The sequence below is a fragment of the Onychomys torridus genome, chromosome 2 (genome assembly GCF_903995425.1).
Source record: "Onychomys torridus chromosome 2, mOncTor1.1, whole genome shotgun sequence".
NCBI classification, from domain to species: domain Eukaryota; kingdom Metazoa; phylum Chordata; class Mammalia; order Rodentia; family Cricetidae; genus Onychomys; species Onychomys torridus.
In genome coordinates, this window is record NC_050444.1 from 164,601,519 (window position 1) to 164,628,834 (window position 27,316).

The following is a 27,316-nucleotide window of genomic DNA, read 5'->3' on the forward strand; positions in this document are numbered from 1 at the left end:
TAAATCTAGTCAAGGTAGCAAGGCAGATGACCATCATATTCATTTCGCTCCTAACAAATGGTCACCGTCATCAGTGCATACTACAGTGAGGAAGTGGGATGAATGTTCCCTACAGTTAGTGCTGGAGATTGTCACTGCCTCCAGTGGCCTCCGGTGAATTGGGACCTTCTGCAGTGAGACTGGCTTGCTCATTCATTCATTCACTCATTCATTCATTTATTCACTGTACTCCAGTTATTTCTCTGTTACTGTGATAAAACACCAACAAAAACTAAGTTGGTGAGGAAAGGGTTCATTTGGCTTATAGGTTACAGTTTATCATGGAGAGTTGCCAAAGTGTGAACTCAGAGAAAGATCTTGGAAACAGGAACAGAAGCAGCGCCCCTCCATGGCCTCTGCATCAGCTCCTGCCTCCAGGTTCCTGCCCTGATGGAGTTCCTGTCCTGACTTCCTTCAATGATGAACAGGGATGTGGAAGTGTAAGCCAAATAAACCCTTTCCTCCCCAAGTTGCTTTTGGACATGATGTTTCATCACAGCAATAGTAATCCTAACTAAGACACCAGGTGACTCTAGATTGTGTCAAACTTATTTCTGATTGGGACATAAACTAGCTAGCTCAGTGGGTATTTATTTTCTTCCAATCTTTATGTATGTGTGTGATATATGTGCATATGAACAGACATGTGTGTACCGTGTGTGTGTGTGTGTGTGTGTGTGTGTGTGTGTGTGTGTGCGCGCGCGCGCGCACGCATGCAGGCCAGGGGACAACCTCGGTGCCATTTCTTACTCTCCAACAACTTTGAGACAGATTCTCTTTGTTGTTTGCCATTGTGTGTACTGGTCTAGCTGGCCTGAGAGTTTCTCTACCTTCCATCTGGATGTAGGAGCATTGATATGACATATGTGTGCCAAGTTCAACTCCATGTTGGTTCTCAGGACACTTACACAGTCATGGCTTTACCCCTAGCCATCTCCTAGCTCCTTAGTGAGTGTTTTCTGAGTGTCTGCTTGCATTTCTTGACTATGTCTTTCTTCCAGGCTCTTAGTTGAGTGATGAATATGCAAAGATAGATGAGAGTGTGTGGTCCTCTGTGGGTCACAGCAGAAAGAGGATTGTGAGATGGGGCCATCATTCACTTCCAGGGAGTGGGTACTTTGAATCCAGCTGGGAGAAGGACACAGAACATGGGACAGACCACACTTGGGGTTTTTTCTTTCTGATGTGTGTGGATGAAGGAGCTAGTAAATGGGTGAGCAAGTGTATGAGCATGTGCAGGCACATTGGGCCTCCTGCTCAGGTGAGCCTGTCATCAGCTCCTTGACATGGGTCTGATGACATTGGTCCTGGGTTCCCACTTCTGTCTCCAGCCTGCAGCCTCCCTCTGGGCCTCCGGGAGGAGAGATCAATGTCTTCACACATTGAATTATGCCAACCACACACATTTCATTAATTTATGGAAATGTCAGGTTGCTTTAACTATTATCCTGAACTTCTGTCCTCCAATAAATGGCTTCATTTCCTTCCAAGGATAAAGCACTCCAGTTTTTTCGGCTGACCAATTCAGCTCAGGGCGCCCTAATGCTTTCTTTCCTCAGAGGACGCATACTTCACAGGCTGACTCTGGGGTAATGACACCCAGGGCCCATTTCTAATGACTGTCATGGTCCTGGCCAAATGCATTCCATACATTAAGGCCAATGCTGCTTGCCAAGCTGGGTGCGTCCTCTGGGGGAATAAATGACCTTATCTCTAGAGCTTTCCCTGCCTGTGACCAGGGAAGAGATTTCTTTCAGCTTGTGCAAAGGCAGGCTTGAGGATGGCCCCTAACAATGGCAGAAATGATCTCAACCATTCCTGGTCCTAACATTATAAGCACTGAAGACAGTGAGTCCACAGTGGACTTAGCCATGGCTAGAATCCAGACAAACCCACCTGGGAAAAAGCAGATCCCCATGGCCACATGCATGAGCCTAAGGGAGCCACATGCCTAGGTCAGTTTCTAGCCATAATAGGGTTTCTTTTCTGAAAGGTGCCTCCCCTTAAGTTGAATGACACTAGATGCTATAAAAACCTAGGACCAGATTCTGGGCAAAGAGTTCAGGAGGGTCTGGAGTGCTGTGCACAGTGCTGGGAGCTGGAGGGGTAAGAACAGAGAAGACAGTGTCTAGTGTGTGCTGCCTCCAGCGTGCCAGGGCTCCAGAGAGACAGACAGATAAACAGGGACAGAGACAGAGAGACACAGAGACAGAGATAAGGAGATAGACAGAGACACAGAGAGAGAAGAATAAGAAAAGAAAGAGAAGAGATAGGAAGGAGGGTGAGGGAGGGAAGAAGGGAAAGAGGAGAGGAAGGGAAGAGGGTGGAGAAGAGAGAGGGAGATGAGAGAGAGAAAGATGGAGGGCTGAAACCATCCTGTAACCTGCTGCATTTCTGTTGTTTTGCCAGGCTGATGTCAACTAGTCAACTTCACCACAGCAGTCAGGTCTGGGAAGCCTTTGGAAATCCTGCATAGACCCCGCCAGAATGAGTCCCAGTGTCTGCCAGTCACAATCTAGGGACAGCTCAGGCCCCAGAATGTTCTGAAACAATGCAGGTTCTTGGGCCTCACCCATGCATGCCCCTGGACTCTATCCAGGAGGTTCCACCAGAGACTTCTCAGCTTCCCCTCCCCAACTGGGGGAGATTAATGTGAGCTAGAGTGGGGGCAAGTGCATGTGGGGGATGGAGGGAGGGAGAGAATGAGGCTCTGTCCTGATGGCTGAGGTCAGCTGGTCCTGAGAGAGTGACTGACTATGCTGGCTGAGGCAAAGGGAACCTCTTTCTTGCCATGGCTCCGGGCTGTGCAAATTACTACAACAAACAAGATAAAGGTTAATTGGATGAAACACAAGGTTTTGCAGAAAAACACCGATTTTTGCTGGATGCAGCGGCACCTCTCCAGGCAATCACAACACCCCATAAACTACATCTGGACAGTGCAAGGGTAGGGTAGGGTATGTGCAGGGATGGGATAGGAAAAGAGGGGTGGGGAGGAGATGGGGAGGAGGCAGGGATGGAGACTGAGACTCTACCAATGTACAACTGAATAACCAGTAACAGGAAGAGGACACAGCCAGGCATGCTTTGCTGATCCACACCCTTTTCCCTGTACTTGAACAGGAAGTTGGGAGCCAGCTGGAGTCACAGGCTGGCATCTCTAGGTGGGAACAAACCCAGCCTACACTATATCTTGATAGTCAATGTCCTCTTTGTCAGGTTTTCTTGTCTTGACCTTGACTCTGGAAAATCTCAGGTTAGAGCAGAATTGGGGGTTGGATACCTCCCCAACCCTGTTTGAGACTCAGGAGAGAACAGAGCTTGTAGCACAAATCTTAACAGGTCTTATTAATAAAACCAAACCCGAGGCCAGGTATTGGGGTGAATGCTGGAAGATCAGAGAAGCAGAACAAGCCACAGCTACCTCACCTTGCTAGTTCCTCAGCTGATCCTGTTTCATCAGACTGGAAGCCTCTGAGTCCTCATCCAGAATGAATCTCAGCTGAACTGCTTCTCGAAAGCCTGAAAGCTTAATCAGTCAACCATGCCTTATATATCTTTCTGCCAACATTCCCTGGGATTAAATGCTCACTTCTTGGGATTAAAGGCATGGATTAAACACCGTGCCTGGCTGTTTCCAATGTGGCCTTGGACTCATAGAGATCCAGAGGGATTTCTGCCTCTGGAATGCTAGGACTAAAGGCATGTGTGTGCCACCATTTTCTAGCCTCTGTTCTGTTCTTTGACTCCAGATAAGTTTATTAGGGTGCACAATATTTTGGGGAATACAATACCACCACAAGTGCTGAGGCTCTTTGGGAGCAGAAAGTCTGCTTTGCACCAATGCCCTCATCACTACCGTTTGATTAGTAGTAGTCACACTAATATAATATAATTAATCAATTAATTATTGTTAAACATGTTGAAAGGAGAGAATCATCAGTAGTTTGTCCAGAAACGAAGCTGACATGTAACTCCCTCCAGAAGATACAGTTTGTTAGAGAAAGCCTTGAGGCCATCATGGGGTCTACTGATGGAAGAGAGCATTAGATGGGAACAGTAGAATATACAGGAGACCAGAGCATGATAGGGCCTGGAAGAGGAGATGTTTCCCCTTTAAAGCCGAGAGGAGCTTCAATTAAAGGTGAGAATGAGGAGCTAGAGAGATGACTCAGTGGTGAAGAACTCCAGCTGCTCTTCTAGCAGATCTAGGTTCAAAATTCCCAGGACCCACATGATTGCTTACAACCATAACTCCAGGTCCAGGGGCACCAATGTCCTCTTCCAGCTTCCAAGGCCACAAGGAATACATACAATGCACAGATATACAAGCAAATACATACCCATAATACATAAAATAAAAAGAAATAAGTCTCTGTCTTAAGTGAGTATGAGAGATAGATGATAGCTAGCTAGCTAGCTAGATGATAGATAGACAGACAGACAGAGTGCTATCATAAAAGGGGCTAGAGGAGCCTCTTCAGAGACCAGCCTTCAAAGTAACTGATTAAACAAATTTCCCTGATCCTGAGATTAAAATGAAGACTTGATATTTTATTAGCATTTTAGGGTAAGCAGAAAGCTTTACCTCACCTGATACAGTTCAACATAGTGTTTGTGACAAAGAGCTTGGAAGATCCAGGTTCTGGTTGAGACTGTAAATCAGGAGCTACTGTTAGGGCTTTATATCTATCCATCCATCCATCCATCCCTCCATCCATCCATCCACCCACCCACCCACCCATCCATCCATCCATCCATCCATCCATCTATCTATCTATCTATCTATCTATCTATCTTCTATCTATCTTTTTGTTTACAGTTCTTGTGTAACCCAAGCTGGCCTTGTACTTGCTACATCACTGACTCTCAACCACTGGTGACAGAAGTGTCCTGCCATGCCTAGTTTACACAATGCTAGTCAAGCATGCTACCAGCTTAGGCCCAGCTGCAGTCATTTATTGTTGCTTTAAAATGAAACAACTTGAATATAAAATGTGGTTGTAATATTTTCCTACCAAGAATATCTCAAGTCCAGAGACTGCTTGGTCTCCAGGGTGGGTGGGGGTGCAGGTGGGGGTCTGAAGGTCCCATAACAGGTATGCTCATCCGTGCTGAAATGAAGAGACGAGCCATCGAGTGAGCTCAGCTGAGCACACAGGTGAAAGACTCTGTCCATCCTCACTTAGAAAAATAGAGACTGTGGGCTGGAGAGATGGCTCAGCTGTTTAAGTGCACATACTGCCCTTGCAGAGGACCCAAGTTTGGTTCCACAGGATCCAATGCCCTCTCCTGGCCCCTGGGAGCACTGCACTCACATGCACACCACTTCACACATAATTAAAAACAAGAAACTTTTTAAGACTGCTACACTTTGAAGAGTAGTAGATGAGCCACAAGCTGGGGGTTGCTCAGGAAATGCTGAAACACTGGGCTCTGAGTCCATCTCTGGCTTGATGGACATGCCATTGTTGTAGGCAATCACAATGAGCTCATTAAAGTCAACAGGCTCTTTAAGCCATTCATATTAAGATGACTCTGGACTCCAAACACACAGAATCTCAGCTTTCTCTAGCTCAGCCCCTCCTCCACATTCTTATCTGGGCTTGATAAAGTCACTCTGAATGTGACTTAGGATAAGGAACAATAATAGGAAATTATTTTCTCAGCCTGGGTAAATGAATACGGCCTATAAGAAAAACACCCTGGGTTATGTTTACTTGAGGAAATGAATCTCTTCCTGCACACATCTTTCCTCACAGCCCTGTCAGAGGAGCTTACTTTCTCCTCTCAATTCATCAAGCTTGGTGCCCACTCCTAACCTCCCACACTGGAAGGGGGTGGGGGAATTTCTTTCTTCCTGGGCATCTTTTTCAACTCCTCTTTGTCACTTGGAGAAAGAGCTAGCTTTTCCAAGACTGCATTCTGTAGCCTACAGCTCTGGGACCCTCAGACCTGGGGGATGGTGCATATGGAGTGCTTGGGCTCTGAGTACCAGGGCAGCAGCCACCCTCTCAGGGCCACTGGACTCTGTCTAGGGCCGTCCAGTGCCATAACCGCCCTTGTGGACTGAGCTTGTGGACTGGCTTCTGCAAGGACATGGGGCCCATGTCTACTTAAAAGGCAAGTAGAGGTACAGCCAGTGTAAGGACAGACCCCTTTCAAGCCATGGGGCAGGAGCACATGATTCCAGTTGTCTAGAATAAATGCTTCCCATGAGGTTCTGGGGAGCTTTGGGAAAGGCATGAGGTCTAATGGTCCTTCAACAAGAGGTTGATTGGCACCAACACCCATAGCAGCATGGTGGGAGTCTGAAGTAAAGTGTCAACCCCTCTGCCAGACAAAGCAAGGTCTCTTCTTTTTAAACTCTATACAATAAGGAGGCAGAGGTCCCTTTACATTGCCAAGTTAGGTGGACAAGACCCCATTTACCCTGTGGTTTGAACTGAGGGGCAGGTGTCTGGGACATCCAGAGCACACTCTTGGGTAAATGGCGATGGAGACTTCTCCATGACATTGGGCCTAATTATTAAGTGTCCTGTGAGACTTGATACTTGGGGCACGTGGGACTGGTTAATACACGACAGTGAGGTGTGACAGGAAGGCAGTGGAGTGCCCTTATATCTTCATTCCCCAGCTCCTTCTGTTTAGTCGTGTTTGTTTTTTATTTTTTTAAGGTGACAGGACACCAAAGGGGAGGAGGAGGGAAAAGGAAGGGAGGAGAGAGAGGAGGAGAAGGGAGAGGAGGAGGGGGGAGAAGGAAGGGAGGAAGGAGAGGAGGAGGAAGGGAGGAAGGGGAGAAAGAAGAGGAAGAAGGGGAAAGGAGGAAGAGAAGAGGGGAGAACCGGTGTGAGAGAAGCACAGAGAACTACATTAAGCACCGGGAACAATCACAGCTCACACCCTTACCTGGTGGGTTGCAGTCTGCTATGCATTCCAAATGAGAGTTCCAGCCATCAGAAACAGGCTTTCTCCAAGTTAGTACTGGTGACTCCTGACCTCTGCAGTAAAGGTTCGGATTAACCAAGCCAGGAGATTGAGGGATCTGAGGAAGCCGAGAGGTGAGTGCTCTCTGCAGAGACGTCCAACAGACACACATGCTTCTCTGCACTCCCTTTTCTTTTCTGTGTGCACCATCTCCTCACACAGGAACAAAGGCCCAGAGCTGCTGAGATCACTGCTATAAAGTGCATCCTTTATCTGAGTCGTGTTAAACAAAACAAACAAACAAACAAACAAACAAACAAACAACTGGTGGAAGAACCTACCCAAGGCCCCCAGAAAACCCCAGATTGGAGCCACATTCCTCCCTCACAGCCCTGACCCTCAAGACACTCCAAGACCCTCATGCAACGACACCCCATTCTGGCCTGGGAGAAGAAATCTCACCAGTGGTTCATGGACTTTAAAGGTCTTCCAACCTTCTGGAAAATCACTATCGACTGACTCTACAGGTGTAACTTCCCCAGTGAAGCCTCCAGGCACAGGCTGGGCAGGGCTCCAGGATGTGGGTGCAACTGCTTGCCTGCAGGCATCCAGGGAAACCCAGCTGGGGCCCATGCAGCTGCATCCTCTCTGAGCAGGTGTGTGAGTTTCCTGCCTGGAAGGCAACAAGGTCGTCTCTCCCACATGTCCTCTGAGAAGTAAGGACAAATGAGGTGTTGGGGCTCAACTGTCCCTCTGAGTCTGGACTCAAGAGGCTGCTTTCCTCTCAGCTTATTTCCAAAAGATTCCTCCTGACTCATACCTCACCTTCTCTCTAAAATGTACTTATGTGGCTCTGACAGTTTCTGGAATGTTCATTTGGGTCAATCCTACTCTCCCGCCCCCCAGCTTGTTTATAGATAAAATTATACTATAGGAAACATTTTCCTTGGTAACCATAAGCCCTTTTATAATTTGTGCACAGTGTCCTCCTGCAGACACCAGGGAACACATTCCATCCTCAGCCTTCATGGGAGGGCACCACGAGAAATAGCCCTTTGAATGGTATTTTTGTTTCTGCCCTGCAGCCAGGGTAAGCTGCCATCGGCTATGTTAGCCTGCATTTCCCAACTGGGGTGTACTCGGTACCCTTCTGACTCCACACTCCTTCAGCGGTGTTTCTAAGCATCAGTTGATCAGACACAGTCTATGGGATGGTGGTATTCCTCAGTGTGCATGCTCAGTGATTAGCTGTGTTCATGACATGGATTCTGCCCCTGGGTCTCCAAGCAACGAGGCAGCATCATCGTATCACTGAGCTCTGCCAGACACATCTGATTAGGACAGGAGTAAGCCCCTGTCTGGGGTCTGAAAGGGCCTTCAACAACAGACAAATACTGTCTTTGAGTTCTGATGGTGGGAGTCCATGGTGCAAGATATGGGCTGACTCTCGAGAACTCTGCCTTTGACCCATGTCTACACCTGGTCATCTGTTTTCCAGTCTCTTTTTCTTCTGAGAGTATTGGACATATTAGATCCAACTAAATGGTCTTGATCTACCTTGATTGCATTTCTAAGGACCTCACCTCCAAATAAAGCCATATTGGAGGACTCTGAGGAACTGAGGCGTAAGACTACAAGAGATAAACATGAAGGCATATCCCTCCATCTTATAACAGCAGCTTCCTTGGGTCATCCTGTCCTGTTTTGTCTTTCATATTGTTACAGATGATGTCAATAAAAGATGAAGTAATAGGTGCTGGGGATGTGACTCGGTGGCTGTTTATGTACCCTGCACATGTTATCACAGGGCCTGAATTCGATCCTCAGAACTGAAGCAGAAAGTCATTTCAAGACGAAATAGCCTATGGGGTAGGCACAGTTTCTTAGATGTTCAGCTTTGCAGGTAAGCCATGGCTTGGGGCTGGTGTCTGGCGGCCAGCTGAGCCTACTCTGACCTAAGGAGATACACACATTAGTAATTCAGAACCCTCTGAGCCAGAACATAGACATTGTGATGCAGAGTACAGGTGGGGTCTTCTGCACCAGAAGCCTGGCCACAAAGGGAGGAGAGGTGGTGTTTGGGTAAAGGAGCAAGGACTTGCAAGGCTAGAGTTGAGTGTTTGGCATGTGTAGCTTCTGGTGAGAAGAGAAGGACAACCATGGGATAAAAAGGCAGAGTGAGCCAGATCTTAGAAGATGGACACATACGGCAGATACCTGGGTGGCAGCTGGAAAGATGTGTGGACAAAGGAATTTTATTTAAGATTAAGCACTTGCACCTTGTTTTTAAATGGTGAGAAGTTGCTTGCTTAAAAACATCCAAGAGTGGGGCTAATTAGGGATTAAAGTCCTTGAGAAGGTGTAAAGAGAGAACATAACAGACAGATAATGTGGAGGGGGATTAACTTCAGCTGTCATCTCTTCTGATCAATTAAGAACAAGGGACAAAGGGATCAGAGGTGCCACACTTGAGCTCCTAACTGACAAGGAGGGAGCAGCCTTTCATTGGTGCATTTACACTGTTTATTAGGGATGTGGGCTGTGAAAGGGGGGGTGATGATGGAGTGGGAAAAGGTTGATGGGATGGAGAGAATGGTGTGGGGGAAGGTGAGTGGCTGACAGGATAGGAAGTGGGTGTGGGAAGAGGTGAGGGAGCTGATGGGATAGGAAGTGGGTGTGGGAGGAGGTGAGGAGATGGACAGATTCCTGGGACTTATGGCCAGCCAGTCTAGCTGAATTGGTTAACTAACTGCAGGTTCAGTGAGAGACATTGTTGTGCATATATAGGGACACATCAGGGATCAAAGGGAGACAGAGTCCCTGCCCTCACGGGCCATCCACCCCAGCAAACATGGAGAGAAGCATTTGAAATAGATACTTATCTAGAACTGACAGAAAGCCAAGTCTTTGTACCTCTGTATCCAAGGCATCCATCTTTTGGATGGACGAGTGGATGTATGCCGTCAATCAAGCCTGTAACAATGTATCATGCACCTTTGAGAAACATCTCAGATATAAAGCATAGCGTTCCCTCCTTGCCTCCACAGGCTCATGTCTATCACACATTGTAGAGTGCAGTTAGTCTGTCTCAAGGGTTCCCAAATTTACAATTGCCAAAGTGCTCAGAAATCCAAGTTCTACATCTCCTCTGAAATTCAAGGCAAACTTTTCACTGTAGAGCCTTGTAAAGAAAAAGGGAGAGATAACCATAAAAACTTCCTTGTGTGCCTACCACAATTCCTGGTTCAGAGAATGGCATCCAGTGAACAATGAATACATGTGTGGTGGGTGGAAAGGTGGGTAGATGGGTAAGTATATGTATGTGTGAATGAATAGGTGAGTGTGTCTATATAGACAGATGGGTAGATATTGTACAGGGAGGTGGTCAAATTGGGCATTAAGTTGTATATTTCATTATAGCAATTGGGAATATTGTATATGAAGTCCCTAGACCAGTGCCTCCTCTTTTGAGTAATTTAATAAATAGATGGAAGATTTAAACATTCTGTCATTTAAGTAAAGATTTTACTGAACACAAACCAGTCAAGGACATTAGCTGTCTGTTCCATTCCTGCCTACAAAGAACCTTTATTCCCCAAAGAACAAACAGGTGCCAAGCAGGGCCAGTTCCTTCTGACCAGCCACACAGCCAGTGTACAGTGGCTAACAGCAGACTAAATGTGAACACCATGCCAGGTCATCAGGCAGGCAGTGGAAATACCCCAGCGGGCTTGGGCTTCCTGCAGGTCCTGCGCCAGCAGTTGTGAATAGAGCATCAGGACAGGTTTTGGCTTGTAAAATGAGCACATGGGGAGCAGGATCCATGACTGCCCATGAAATCTAACAAATATGAGCACAAGCCTGGAGTGGCTGCTGCTACTGATAAACCTGCTTTGAGTAGAAATGTACGCAGTGTGGGATAGCAATCCCCAGGGTGGCCTGTGTCCTGTGTTCCCTCCCTGCAGCCCCAAGGAAGGCAAGCACAGCCCTGTGACTTTGCAGAGTAGTCAGGGAACACAAGGATGGGGCTTAAGACGGTCATTGCTATCTTGCACCCTGAATTCCAACTTACACATATTTCTATTGATTTATGTTTGTATCCTCTGCATGTCAAGATGATACCAATGAGTCCGTTTGTAGGAAAAAAAATATCTTTCTGTGGAAAACTGCATTGCCTGTAGCATGGCATCCTAGGCTATCTGATGGCTCCAGTTGTCATCTCCCAGCTCTGCTGAAGCTCCCTGTGAATGGCAGGTCACTTACAGATGTGCAAAGCCTGCTTTATACTGATTTCCTCTCACTTTGGAAAAACAATAACAAAAGAAGCTCACCTTCACCTGCAGTGCTCCTTTACAGGAGCATCCAACTGTCCCCTCACATCACGGGAGCAAAGCAAACCATCTTGCCAAGGTTATTCTTGTATCTTCAGGATAGCCTTCATCTTGCCTTTTGGTGAGAAATCATTTTTAACACATACAACAAATACCTGTCAAACAACAATGATGTACCTAGGACATAATTGTTTGTTGTTCATTTTGAGACAAGAACCCTTGCTACAGTACAAGCTAGTCTGTAAGTTCTAACAATCTTCCTGCCTCAGTTTCCCAAGTGCTGGGATTATAGGTGTGAACCACCATGTCTGGTCATATACTGCTTTTAAAGAATATTTTGTTATCAAAGAAAGTTTCTCACCATAGAAAATGGGAAATTCCAAGAGACATGAAACAGAAAAATAATTGTCTGTAATTTTTATCAATATTAAAGATCCCTAAGCCCCTCATATGCCCCTCTCCCTCAACAGCTATATTCTGGTCAGTTTTAACTGTCAGTTTGACACATCCTAGAATTATCCGAGAAGACAGTCTCAATGAGGAATCATTTGTATCAGGTTACCCAGTGGGACTGTCAATTGTTAAGTGATGTTGGAAGACACAGCACACTGTAGGTGACATTATTCCATAGGTTGGACCTTGAATTGTGAAGGACGAAAGTAAGCTAGGATCCATGCATTTATTGACTATGGTTGGCAGTACCGTCTTGTATATCTCAGTCCAATGTAAGACCCCACATGGTCTAGCCCATGGTGTCTCTGCTTGTTGAGACTTGAGTCCAGCTTGACTCTTCTGGCTCATCAATGTATAACCTGATAAAACCCTGTTGTAGGGAAGACCTATGTCCCTGTACCATGTGAGTTTAGTAGACTCCTGTCTTTGACAGCAGCTGCTACCAGGTCTGACCAGGCTCCACCTTCTCTCATATGAGGGCTGGTTACTTTGCCTGTCTGCAGTCAGAATCCTGTTAAGTTGGTTTAGCCTCAACTCCTTGGCCCTGAGTTTTCCTCTTAGACATTTTTCTCCCACTGACCTTACCCTGTTCCTGGCCCCAGCTGTGTGCAGAGGGGAGCAATCTCTCACCCACAGCAGTTCACAGTGCAATCCCAAAGCAGTCTAGTGATCTAGAATCCTACCAGGAATGAGTCTCTGGGTATGCCTCTGAGAGGTGGCCTTGATTGGGTTCATTGTGGTGGGAAGACGTGCTGCTGGTGGCACCATTTTCAGGGATGGGGTCCTGGATGTCACAAATGAAGAGAATGAGTCGACACCCAGCATTCATCTCTCTCTGGTTCCTGACTGCCGATGTCCTGTGAAGAGCTGCATCCTGCCTCATCTTGTGAGACCAAAGCTCCTCCATTTTTACAGAATAGCAAGTTAATCATGTGATGGTGATTGTGTGACCATGGAATGTCTCAATCCTGGTCTCCATGGTGAGAATGTCCCCACCTGAAGGCAGCCAATGAGAAATGGTGACAGGCAACCACCCCCTTAGAAGTGAGATTAAACTATGATTTCTGGAAAGTCCCTAGAAATGAGCCAATCAGAAATGTACATGTATGGAAATCTGCTTTTGTAATATTGTGGGTTTTGGCTTTAAAAGCTGTGCACAATTCAGGCTGGGCACTTCCTCCAGCCTCCACTACATTGGATGTGTTGGTCGAAGTCCCTGCCTAGGCTTGTATTGCTCTTGGATATCCCAAATTAAAGCCTTGCTTTTGCATTCCAGTACGCTCATCTTTGGTGGTCTCTCTGGGGGTCACAATCTGGGCACAGCATTCTGACTGCAGATGCCATGTGAGCAGCTGCACATGTCCCTCCTGTCATATCTTCCCTGCCTGCCGTGATGGGTGTACCTTCAAATGAACCAAAACAAAACCTTTCTCCTTTTGCCAGGATAATTTATCACAGTAACCAGAGATGAAAATGTCCTTGCTGTTCTCTAACAAGAGTCATGAGTTGTTATGTTTGGTTTTTTTTAAAATTGTTGTTCTTTTGTTTTGGTTTCATGATATAGGGACATAAATGGCCCTGGCCAAGCATAAGTTCTTCACTGTTCTTAATTCTTGTGTAGAACCCCCTAGTGTCTATGCTGATCATAACCCTGGTGTAGAACTGCTGATATCTATGATCTCTGGGTATGTCCATGAGGGATTTTTTCTAGGTATGTTTAACTGAGGTGCAAAATTCACCCTGAATGTGGGGTACCACTCTGTGGGCTGGGATGTTGGACTGACTACAAAGGAGGAATAAAGCTAAGTGTCAGAACTCATCTCCTCTGGATGCAGATCTGTAGAAACAGCTGCCTCAAGTCCTACTTCCCTGATGGATGGTACGCTTGAACTGTACCAAAATCAATGCTTCCTTCACTAAGTTCCTCTTGTCTTGCAGCCAAGAGACAAGTAACTAATGCAGATGTTTGTAGAGCTATAATCTGCCTGTCAGCAATCCACCAAGCAGGCTCAATTACTGAGAATCCAGGAGTAAATCATCTCTTGCCTTAGTCTGAGTCCTTTATCCAGGGTACTGTGTCAGGGGTACCTTCAAAGAGTCACATTTTAGTGGAGAATACTTCTGGACACACTGGACTTCAGACCTTCACCTAACCACACTGCTGAGGCAACTGAATGCTATTCTGGCTCCACAAAGTACAGATGAAGCCTAATCAGTGGGACTGGTGTACATGTTGTTTAGTTAACAGCAGAATAGACAGATAGCAGATGCTGTTGCTGTGTTTGTTTGTTTGTTTACTTGCTTGCCAAGTGTCCTTAAATTTCACAATTGTGCATCTAACTGTGAAGGAAAACGAACCACAGGAAGACCCTCACTGGTGATGGAGGAGTAGGTTGAGAGGGGCAGTATTATAGCTGGTGATGGAGGAGCAGATGGAGGGGGCAGTATTACAGCTGGTGATGGAGGAGCAGATGGAGGGGACAGTATAACAGCTGGTGATGGAGGAGCAGATGGAGGGGGCAGTATTACAGCTGGTGATGGAGGAGCAGATGGAGGGGGCAGTATTACAGCTGGTGATGGAGGAGCAGGTGGAGGGGGGCAGTATAACAGCTGGTGATGGAGGAGCAGGTGGAGGGGGCAGTATAACAGCTGGTGATGGAGGAGCAGATGGAGGGGGCAGTATAACAGCTGGTGATGGAGGAGCAGGTGGAGGGGACAGTATAACAGCTGGTGATGGAGGAGCAGATGGAGGGGGCAGTATTACAGCTGGTGATGGAGGAGCAGATGGAGGGGGCAGTATTACAGCTGGTGATGGAGGAGCAGATGGAGGGGGCAGTATTACAGCTGGTGATGGAGGAGCAGATGGAGGGGGCAGTATTACAGCTGGTGATGGAGGAGCAGATGGAGGGGGCAGTATTACAGCTGGTGATGGAGGAGCAGATGGGAGGGGGCAGTATTACAGCTGGTGATGGAAGAGCAGATGGAGGTGGCAGTATTAGCCAGTTTGGCCTCTTGAGTTTGTTGTCAGAAGACTAAATTCCTGAAAGCTGTTCCTCAGTGAGATCTTCACTGTGTTTGTCTGGTCAGTCTGACGGAATAAATTAAATATTAAAATAAGTTCCTGAGTTTTTAACAATAGTACTTAGAACACTTTCTAGCTACCTTGGTGCTAGAAGACTGCTTTGTTAAATGTAAAATGCTTACTTCCAAATCCGTGGAAACGCTGTGACACCTAAGCATTGTCACCTTGACTGGGCTTAGAATCACCTAGCTGATGCTTCCAGAAAGATTAAGAGAGCTGGGAAGAGTCACCTGAAATGTGGATTCCACTAAAGCATGGCTGAATGAGAAGAATGCATGCTGAGTACCAGCTTTCAACTGGCTCTTTCCTGATTGTGGATAGGATGTGACCAGTTGTCTCTGGCTCCTGTGAGAAATCCCCATCTTGGTGGTCCACACCCTTGAACCAAAAGAAATCCTTCTTCCATCCCTAAGTTATCTGTGTGAGGCATCTTGTCACACAATGTAGAAAGTAACTAGTACAATGCTGTATAGTAGTCCCCAAAGAGACAACGTAGATAAAGAGGGCCTCCGATTTGCCTTTTCCTTCTTTTATTCTTTGCCAAACTCCCCTCCCATGCCCACTTGGCCTGCTTAGCTGTAATGACATTTCGTCTGCAGTGCCCAGCATCCTCTCCCTCCCCCTTTCTCTCCCATCTCCTGCATTTTGGAGAAAGCTCCTCAGCCATCCATGCATTCCTTTGGCTCCCTGTGTCGCGTTTCCTTATTGCCTCCTTCTGAACTGTGTTACTGTATTATTATAAAGTCTCTAGGTCTATGGATTGCCGTACACCCACAAGAGAGCAGATGGCAAGATGAATGAATAATAAAAAGATCAGCTGTAACACGAATATTCACATACTCCTCCCACCAAGGGGTAGAACAGGGTTGAACTGAGCCAGCTGCCCCTCCTGATGTATCTTCTGTCATCTCAGCCCCTGGAGACAACTCCCTTTGATAGACACATCCCCCAGCGCCCTGCTTCTCATCTCTTGGTTTCTTTGATAGGTTTTGTTTGTTTGGCCATTTTATTTTCTTTCTTAAGTATATTTTTATTAGTTCTTTGAGAATTTCATACAATGTATTTTAATCATTTTTAGCCACCCTCCCCAAATCCTCCCAGATTCACCCTCTTCCCTACTCACCTAACCTTATGTCTTTTATTTTTTTAAAGTTAAATTTTCCTTCCCATATATCCTTGGGTGTGTGGCCTTCCACTGGAGTATAGTAGACTTATCAGGAGTGACAGTCTTCAAAAACTGACTTTCCCTCATCTAGCAGCTATCAATTGCAAATAGTTCGTCATCTAAGGGGTGGAACTTCATATTCATGCCAACTACAAACTGGTCTGGCAAGGCATGCACATTGGTGCAGTAATGGCACAGACATCATGGGAGTAACCAACCACTTTCTAGACTTTTGGACTGAAGTCCCTCTCTATAAGATGACACCCATACCCAGGACCATTATGGGGCCAAGAACCTGTGATTAGATGGATCATAGACCCTAGTGGAGAACCTGATACTACTATTCAACTAAATGGACATAGTATTAAACTGACTCCTAATGAGTTATCATTAAGCCCATACATTTCATTTTCTTATATTTATTTAGGCCAGTTTTTTTGTGTACATGTGTGTATATGTATGTATGTATGTATGTATGTATGTATGTATGTATGTATATATGTGGGCTTGTACATGTGTGTATCAAATGTCTTTATCAGTCATTGCCCACCTAATCTATGGAGTTAGGGTCTCTCATATGAACTCTGGGCTCACTTATTCAAGTAGTCTATGTAGTCATCTTGTCCTGGAGACCCCCTGTCTCTGCCTCCCTAGTGCTGGGATTACAGGTGCTTACACAACTGCCAGGCTTTCACATGGGCTCTGTCTCTCAGTCCCTGTTTTGGTTGTCTTTGAAATGCCTTGTGAGTATTTTAACACTATGTGGTTTTGCTCTTCTTGTGTACTCAAAATGGTTCACCTGAATTAAATTCTGTAACTTTTCTCTCTGAAATGCCTATGTATAATACATTTGTATTGTCATATATAATGTTTATATACTTATGTATGTATATATTTATATCTTTGTAGGTAGCTTGTATTTTGGGTGGATGCCTTTTATCTTTCATTTTTATTACTTTTGGTAAAACCAGTTTCTGCTGGTTGCTGGTAATTTATAGAAACATAGAATGGTGGGGATCAGAGACAGGAAGTCCTGAGAGCTTGATGGACATGAAACCTACATGAGATTCCACACTCAATGAGAGACCCTGTCTTAAGGCAATAAGGCTGTGAGCTACAGAGGAAGGCAGCCAACATTCAGCTCCATGTGCACACACACATTTGTGTGTACACATCAAATCATAAACACATACTTGTACATGCACATACACACACTCAGAGAAAAATACAAAATGAATTTTGTGCATAGGTTCCATATCTGGGGATTTTGCTGAATTACCTTAGTAAGTTGGAAGCTTGACCTGTGTCTTATTTTCAGTTTTAATTTCAGTTCTATCTGTCAATGGTCTGATGTCGGACTGTCCCAGCTTTGAACCACCTTTCTCCCTTTCTTTTCTCCCTGCCATCTGGAAGCTGGTGGGAAGCCCAGGGTTCCCAAGGCCTCACCTTGGGTAGAAACTTCGTGTCAACCCACCACCCAGCCACAGTGAAAACCCATCAAGGCCAACTTGGGACCAGCATGTGATCCCACTCGGCCTTTCAGAGAGCCTCACCCTGTAACTAACCCCTGCACAGCCTTTCCAGGTGGGTAGTTCCAGAGCTAGGTCCTAACCCAATTTTAAGTAGATAGTTCTGTCTTCTCTGTAGGATGCTTACAATACAGTGTCTCATTATCCCTTCCCTGGAGAGACATAAGCAGCATCTACCTCAAAGTACCATTCCCCCAAAGCTCACTGTGAGGAACCAATGAGTTTCCTGAGACTCCTTACAAAGCAGGGGTGAGGGGGTGACTGACAGGATCATGTGTGATCCCAAAGCAGCCACAATGAAGGTCTGACCACAACCTCATAGGTGAACACCCATTCTATTAGCCTTTTCCAGCCTCTATATTCCAGCACCTTCTTAGACCCCAGGCCAGGTGCAGTTAGTGCAGAATTTCATACAAATCTCTGGGAGGAGAGGATGGAAGTCATGTTAGAGACCAGTGACCCTTCCCACTCTTCCTTCTCAGAGGGAAGCCATCAGTCCCAGCCCGGATGGTGATGGCCTCTCACAGGCTCTGTAGCTGTCTTCTGAGGATGGCTGTTTTGTCCAGAGGGCCTTGTTCACAACAGAAATGTGTTTGCCTCTCCTTTCCAGCTTCCTCCTTTGTTTCTTCTGTCCTTCTAAATGGTTTAAATCTGTCACTATAACAGTGAAGTAAGACAGTGACCTGACGCATGTCCACTTCCTCCTGAGCTGAGAAAGGTCCCCCTTTCTTCTGGTTTGTTATGAGTCATCAGGACTGGCTTTAGTAGTAATTAGAAGCCCTCCCTGTGGTATCTGTTGAGATAATCTGTGCACATGATGAACAGCCTGGAGGATTTTGTGATGGCAAACCCACCTGTGCTCCTGAGATAAGCTCAGGCAGCTCTTCATTTGTTCACGTTCACAGAGTCCTGATCAGGTCTGCTCCACATGAGATCTTAAAGAGAAAATGGGAACTATAATTTCTGTTCACTATTATCCTTGTCAATCAATTGTGGGCATCTTAGCAATATTTTGATGATTTCTAAATTAAAATTACTTTAAAAATTTTTAAATATGAAAAAAATTTTAATTTTAAGTTTGAAAAATATAAAATATGAAATTACTTCTTGGATATTTGTTCATGGATTTTAATTGTTTTTTTAGACAGGGTCCCTGTCTTGAACTCACAGAAGTCTACTTGCCTCTGCCTCCATAATGCTGGGATTAAAGGCATGTGACACTTTTTTTTCTCACTTATAACTTATTTACATTTTTAATGTTGTAGAATGAATTTATTTGCTTTCTATATTTTCATATTGTAAAACATATCCTTATTTTTAATTTATGCCTTTTTCTCTTTCTAATAATAAATCTTGTCAAAAATTACTTAGAATTTTTTAGACCAAAGACCTGTGGTAGTTTGCAATTGGCCTCCATGAGCTTATGGGAAGTGGCACTATTAGGAGGTATGTAGCAGGAATCTTAAAAGTTCTTATTAATGAAATCAAACCTGAGGCCAGTTATTGGAGTAAACGCTGGAAGATCAGAGAAGCAGAACAAGCCACAGCTACCTCACCTTTCCAGTTCCTTAGCTGGAAGCTTCTGAGTCCTCATCCACATGAATCTCAGCTGAACTGTGCTGCTCCAAAGCCTGAATGCTTAACCAGCCAAATGCTGCTAGTTTCTGGTCTTCACGCCTTATATATCTTTCTCTTTCTGCCATCACTCCCTGGGATTAAAAGCTTGCTTTCTGGGATTAAAGGCATGTATCTCCATGCAGGCTGTATCCTTGAACACACAGAGATTTGCCTAGCTCTGCCTCCCAAGTACTGGCATTAAAGGCGTGCGCCACCACTGCCCAGCTTCTGCTATGGCTTGCTCTGACCCATTTTCTAGCCAACAGTTTTGGCTCTGTATCTAGTGGCTGTCTGTTCTCTGACCCCAGATAAATTTATTAGGGTGCACAATATTTTGGGGAACACAATACCGCCACAAAGGTATGGCCTTGTTGGAGTAGGTGTAGCCTTGTTGGAGGAAGTGTATCATTTTGGGGGGTGGGCTTTGAGATCTCCTATGCTCATGCTACACCAAGTGTCACAGTTTGCTTCCTGTTACCTGAGACTCAAGATGTAGGATCCTCACCTCCTTCTCCAGCACCATCTCTGCCACATGATGCCATGTCCCATCATGCCAATAATGGACTGAACCTCTGAACTGTAAGTCAGCCCCAGTTAAATGTTTTCCTTTATAAGAGTTGCTGTAGTCATGGTGTCTCTTCACAGCAATAGAAACCCTAGCTAAGACAAGACTCAACTTGGGTATTTTTTTAGCATTGTTGAATCTCCCTATGGGGTGTGTGTGTGTGTGTGTGTGTGTGTGTGTGTGTGTGTGTAGTATGTATGCTTGTCAGCTTGTCAGTGTGGGTAGTGTGCATGCAGGTGTGTGTGCACATGGGTGCAAGTATGTGTGGGGACATCAGGTTTGTTGTCAAATATTACTTTAACTATGTAAAATGTGTTGCATTTGTTTAACTAGGCAAAGGTGTGTTACATTTGCTTACACTGCATTTGTTTAACTATGTAAAGATGTGTTGCTGTTTCACCTTGCCTGCCTAAGGCACATGATTGGTCTAATAAAAAGCTGAATGGCCAATAGCTAGGCAGTAGAGGGACAGGTGGGGCTGGCAGGCAGAGAGAATAAGTGGGAGGAGAGAAGAGAGAATGAAGGAGAAAGAAAGGGAGATGCCTCGGGCCAGCCTGGCCACCAGCCAGCTGGACACGGAGTAGTGCATACAGAGTGAAAGAAAGGCAAAAAGCCTGAGCAAAACACAGACGAAGAGAAACAGGTTAAATAAGTTATGAGAGCTAGTAGAACAAGCATGCAATAAGGCCGAGCATTCATAAGTAATAATGAGTCTCTATGTTATGATTTGAGGGCTGGCGGTCAGAGAAAGCCTGCTATACAGGTTGACTTTGAGTATCATTACTCAGTTGTTCTTCACTTTGTTTTTAATATACGGCCATTTATTTTAATTTATTGGCATATAGAAATTACATATCTGGGGCACAGTGTAACATTGCAATATGTATGTACAATGTGTAGTGATCAGATCTTGCCTATCACGTCAGATGCATCCTTTCTTTGGATAATTTCCAAAATCCTCTGTATTATTTTGAAATAGATTCATTTTATTTTTGAAGCAGGATCTCACCCTGAGCCTGCAGCTCATCTATTATGCATCAAGGATCCACATGTGTCCTCCCCTCCCCAATGCTGGAGTCACAGGAGTGCAACCCACTTGCAATTTTTTTCACGTCGATCCTAGAACCCAAACTCAGGCCTTGTGCTCACGCAACAGGTACTTGTGTCCTGAGCCATCTCCCAGCCTGAGTCTCTGTGTTTATTAGCTGGCTCTAACTCCTTCTCTTGTGTTTATTAATATCTGACATTTGCTTCTGGAAGGTTGATTGGTATTCATGTTCTTTCTTTAGTTGAATCATTTCCTCCTTAACTTTCAACCTTTCTTGTCTTTCAGCTCCAGCAAGCAATGCTTCCTGAAATGGCTCCACTGTTTCCGTGTGTACTTTTTCATCATTTAAGATCTCTATTCTAATTTCCATTGTGGGTTATTCTGCAGCGGAAGAGTTGCTTATTTCATTTCCTGATATCCAGACATTAATGGTTCTCATAGTTATGTATAATACTTGATTCCTAACACTCATTTTATTTCAGCAGATAGCTCAAATAGTGCTGGTCCTTCATTATTTGCTGAGACTTGGGATCCCACTCCAAGCATCTGAAATTTATATTCTCTTAAATGTCCTGCCCTGCACGTCCACTGGGCCAGGTTCTTAACAACAGCTATGGTAGTCTATTTATATGCAATTTTATCAATTAGCCTCATGTGTATTTAAAATTGCAACACTTTCCTGGTCATTTGAACTGGACTTTCTGTAAATAGTCATCTTTTTCTCTGGTGGCAGTTCTTTATTCAAATCTATTCTGTATGAGTTTTAAAATAGTGGTGCCAGCTTTGGTTTATTAGCATTTGTCAAGTAAACTTTATTGTATTTATTGGCCTTAAAAGTTTTTCATACAACATACTTTGATCATATTCTTCCCCTCCAACAACTCCTGGCTCCTCCCCACCACCCTACTTCATGTTCTCCCTCTCTCTTAAAAAAATAAGAAAAAGAAAAACAACAAAAAGACAAAAAAGAATGCCAAAACAAAGCCGGAAATCACAGAAGAGAAGCCGCTGGGCCGAGGACGGCTGTTAGGAATCATTCTATTGCTGTGTCCCTTAGCCAGAATAACAGTAGTAAAGTCTCCCCTAGGGCCATGACCCATCTAGTTTCAGTTTCTTGGACACTGTAGTGGAGTCAGGTACAGGTTCCATCTGGTAGATTGGGCCTTAAATCTAATTTTAAGAAGTGGCCAGCTTCAAAGGATAACATTTGCAACACTGTTACACCAGTGTGTCTTGCAGACAGGTCACTGTTGCGGGTCACAGGGTTTATAGCTGGGTGATATTGGCCATATTTCCCCCTCCAGTGGTGAGCAGGGTACCCTCCAGCACCACAGACAAATGCTAGGCAGTAGGGGTAAAGCCTCTAGTTGGGCAGCAGGTTGATTTATCCATGTTCTACCTTGTAATTAAGTTGTATCTTCAGCAATAGGGTCTTACTGTCAGGTGTATTTTATACTGGTGAAATTATTAAGGCCACTCCATGTAGTTAAAAGGGAGATTTATTTTGTGGGGTAACTTACAAATGAAGGGATAGGTTGTAGGGTCTGGAAAGGTGTGGCACAGTCTGGCGGTGTTCTCTGGAGAACTCTGCTTGGTCCACCTCCAGCATCCAGGGTCCCAGACCCAAGAGAGACCTCGCATCTAGATCCTGGGTCTTCCGCTTCCTCCCTCAGCCCTGCCTTGTGGGCGTGACCATTACCGAAGCCTCAATGGGGTTGGAACTTCCAGGCCAAGGCTGGGATGGCTACCCACTACAGGTGTGGAAGGTGACCATCAGAATTGACAGTAGCTTGTGGTGTTTGGGGGGTCTATGAGACCCCATTTGGTCAATGACAAGAATATATAACCAATTTCTGGTACTTGGGGCTTTACTTTGTAGCAAGATGTCTATCTGGGGAATTGTCTCCCCCATTGTATGTGACTCCAAGAAGCTTCTACAGTAGTACATTTCCATGTGACTTTTCAAAAGCCCCTTTGTGTCAGTTCCAAGGAAGGAGAAGTAGAATATATTGTTATAAAGGTTTAAAGAAGAAACTAGAGCAGGAGGGTTAGATGGGGAGGGGTGAGAGGGTGGCATTAGGGAGGGGTGAGGGGAGCTAACACTAAAGGGGGTGAGAGGGTGGCATTAAGGAGGGGTGGGGGGAGCTAACACTAAAGGGGGTGAGAGGGTGGCATTAAGGAGGGGTGGGGGGAGCTAACATTAAAGGGGGTGAGAGGGTGGCATTAGGGAGGGGTGGGGGGAGCTAACACTAAAGGGGGTGAGAGGGTGGCATTAAGGAGGGGTGGGGGAGCTAACACTAAGGGGAGTGAGAGGGTGGCATTAGGGAGGGGTGGGGGGAAGCTAACACTAAGGGGGGTGAGAGGGTGGCATTAAGGAGGGGTGGGGGGAGCTAACATTAAAGGGGGTGAGAGGGTGGCATTAGGGAGGGGTGGGGGGAGCTAACACTAAAGGGGGTGAGAGGGTGGCATTAAGGAGGGGTGGGGGAGCTAACACTAAGGGGAGTGAGAGGGTGGCATTAGGGAGGGGTGGGGGAAGCTAACACTAAGGGGGGTGAGAGGGTGGCATTAGGGAGGGGTGGGGGGAACTAACACTAAGGGGGGCAAGAGGGTGGCATTAGGGAGGGGTGGGGGGAACTAACACTAAGGGGGGCGAGAGGGTTGCATTAAGGAGGGGTGTGGGGGGAGTTAACACTAAAATTTACTTAATTTTAAGAACATTTGCATAAATTCTTTGGAAATTTCATGCAATATGTTTTGATCACATTCACCCCAAACTCCTCCCTTTAACCCCTCCCAGACCCACCTCACTTCTACATCCTACAATGTCCTGGCCCTTCCCCTCCTCTTAAAAAGTCTTGATCATTATTTTGAAGTGTGTGGGTGTTTTGCCTGTGTGTATGTCTGAGCCCCACTGTGCTCCTGTGCCTGTGTATGTCAGAAGAGGCCTGGATCCCCTGGAGCTGGGCTTACAGGCAGTTGTGAGCTGCCATGAGGGTGCTGGGAATCAAACCCAGGCTCTCTGCTAGGTCAACCGGTGCTCTTAATGGCTGAGTCCTCTCCCCACCCAAGTCTGCTCTTCCTTTACCTCGAGTTTTAGACCCTCTGTCTGGTGTTACTTTTCTTTCTGCCCGATAAGCATGTCCTTTCAAGTTTCCCCTTCATGGGAGTTTCCAGGAGTGAATCTTCTGCCGTCAGCTCTCTAAACCGTTCCTTCCCTCCTCATCCTCGAGGCTGATCTCTGCTGCACACAGCACTCAATATTATTGCTGAGACCAAAATCATATATTATCCCATGATCACTGGGTTGCCCAAATATACACAGTACACTGCTTGACCTCATTGGCCAAAACAAGTCATGTGACTGTATCTTGGCTAAACACGATGGAAAAACAGAATTCAATGATAAGAAACACAGGATATTTGTCAACAGGATATTTGTCAACTATAGTCTCTCATTGCCCTTACATGGTTATTTCTAGGACCCCTCTGTAAGTGCTCAAGTCCCACACAGAAACCAGATGGAAACGTTGGGGAACCAGTGTGGATTATCCTCATGTTCCTGGAGTCTTTTCCTCTGTTGTGCTGACAGGAAGTCTCCCAGGCACCCCAATCTTCCACCTCCCCTACTTTCTGTACTCTCATTGCAAGAGAGTAGAAGTTTCTGCTGGGGACCATGGGGGCTGCCATTGTGCCCTACATAAAAGTACTCATAGCAAGGGAGTGGCATTCGGGCCTCCAGCTGAGAATGCAGAAAGTCTGGCGGTGGCGCACACCTTTGATCCCAACACTTGGGAGGCAGAGGCAGGCGGATGTCAGTGAGTTCGAGGCCAGCCTGGTCTACAAAGTGAGTTCCAGGACAGCCAGGACTGTTATACAGAGAAACTCTGTCTTGAAAACAAACAAACAAAAAAGTTAGCAGCCAGTGGGCACAGTTATTAATTTTTAATAAGCTTGATTTATTTCCACATTGATCCTATTCACCATCATTGGTTTTGAAAGGGGGAGAAACTCTCCCTGACATTCTAGCATAACGTTGGCTATCAAATCTAGCCCTGTGTGCTTCCGAAGCTTCCTCCCATCAACTTCTTGGACTGGGATGCTCCTTCACAGATGTCACTTAAAACCAATCTCTGTGGGCACACAAGCCTGAAGAGTGAGTGAGTGTGTGTGTGTGTGTGTGTGTGTGTGTGTGTGTGTGTGGTGTGTGGGGGTGTGGGGTGTGTGGGGGGTGTGTGGTGTGGTGTTGCAATGCAGTCTGCAAAACCATGTCCAGAAGTGGAATAGCATATGGCCATGTGAGGAGCTGGCCTGGAGAGAGTCCCACGGCAGCATGTTTCAGGGACTGCAATGAGGACTCTGTCCTTAGGAAGAGGGCCTCCAGCAGGTGCATCTATCTCTTCCACATGAAAATATCTCTGTCAGCTTTGTCGGGGTTTTAACAATTAACTTGCAAGAAGAGCTTGTCGGAGGAGGCCTCTCAATGCAGCTTCGTTAATTAAATGCAACTTCTCATATTTTGGGTTTTCTCCTTGTTTGAGCCTCTGCTGGAACTAATGGCTACTAATTGCAAGCAGTGTTTACAAGCGACACCTAGAGGCCCTGCCAGGCGGCAATGGAGAGCCCTTTACGGGAGGAGGAGAAGCTGCTGTGGCTGCGATGGAACCCGGCACAGGCCTGCAAGCTGAGCTGTCCAGGGCGCCCCTGTTTGTTTGAGAGCTGAGGTGTTGGGATGAGGCAGTTGTTGGCACCTGCCTTATTGTTTTAAAGACAACAATCAGCTCTTCTGACAGCTGGGAATGTGGAGGAACTACAGGGAACTCAAACACTCAGCGCACTGGAGAGCAGGCTGCACTGAGATTCACAAAGAGATTCAGCCCAGAGGAGCAGGAAGGGAAGCGAGGGATGCGCTGCTATGTCAGAGGGCGGTGCCGATCTCCAGCCCTGGCATGCACAAACGTTGATGGATAATTGTAATTAGCTTTCAGAATTTTTAATTATAGAAGCAATATAAATAATCACCTGGCCCATGCCACTAATGAGAGTCCTTGTGCTGAGATGCACCCGGAGGCTCCTGCTAGCTACCTTTGAAAGCATAACTGTAATGAGGTACCTGGAGGAGAGCGGGCTTTGGGAAGGAGCAAAATCTACATACGGAAAATAGTCATTAAAAGAAGTAGCCAGTATCCAAACTAAGGGGACAGTGTTCACAAGAGGTAGCCAATATCCATGTTGGTTAGCCAGTATCCTGGAATGGGCTTAAAACAGCCAGACGTGGGAGCTTCGGCTGTGTTTAGAAGTTTCCACAGATGTCGGAAATATGATAGCAACAAACTGAAGAAAACAAAGCAGTTTGTAACATACAGTTCCACAGAATTGGGAGCTAGCGCAAAGAGAAGGCACAAACAGGTGGTGTATGGACTTGGCACAAGATGGTGTTTCTTAAAGTGGCACCTTCAGACTGATGTGAGAATTTCCCGTCCTCTCTTCCCACAGGCCAGGACTCACCTCCTCTCCAACCCCCCCATATCTGTTTAGGATGAAAAACCTTAGGTAGTGATCGTGGCTCAAGCATGTGACAGACTGCCTATAACTTTCCAATACCCAGAGTTCTGAGGCAAGCAAGCACCAGTCACCAGCCCAAGGAGAGAGGAGCTGTGTGCCTCACCCTGTCTGTGACTCCTGCAAACTTTAAGTATGCCTCATACTGGGAACGAGCCACAAGCCATCATAATCTTTCTTACACAGCCAAGCTCCATGAACACCCTGGTCTTTCTTCCCCAAAGCCCTGTGGTTTCTAGTGTGGTGCATCACTGTCCCTAAACACACCTAGGATGTGTATGGGCCACCCTGTCAGGAGCTCTGTGGAACATTGTGTGTGTGTGTGTGTGTGTGTGTGTGTGTGTGTGTGTGTGTGTGTGTACATCAGCTGCTTGGACATTGTTCTAAGAGGAAACATTCTCTAACTGTCTGTCTGTTCTCAACCACAGAAGTGACAGCTGTGTAAAGCCATTGAAGGCAGCAGGCAATTTTGTTCTAACTCAAAAGCCTGTATTTTCAACTTATTTATAATTTCCTTGCACTTGATCTTTGATATTGTTCACAAAGCATGAGTCTTATAAAAGTCTTTCCATAAGGAGAAGGCCAAAGACTACTCTCTGCTCCTCAACACTTGTGTCCCTTTTGCTTGTAATGAAATAAACCCATAGATTAGCCTAGCAGTGTTCTGTATTCAGCCTCCCTTGCAGCTAGCTGTGGGCACGTTTCCAGACTCTCTTGCAGCTAGCTATGGGCATGTGACTAAACCCTAGCCAATGGGGAGAAGCATAAAAAAACTATACAGCTAATCCTAGAGTGTGACCTAGATATAAGTGATATATCCTCTCATCTCTCCCTGCTTTTTAAAATTTTACTAGCTGCAAAGTGGATGTGTGGTGGGTGCACCATAAGGATATCTCCACATGAAGAGATGATGGAGCAAGAGAGCAGAAACTGCCTGGGCCCCTGATCACAGCATAGTTATTCTGCCAGCCCAGGACATCAATTTGAACTACAGAAAAAGA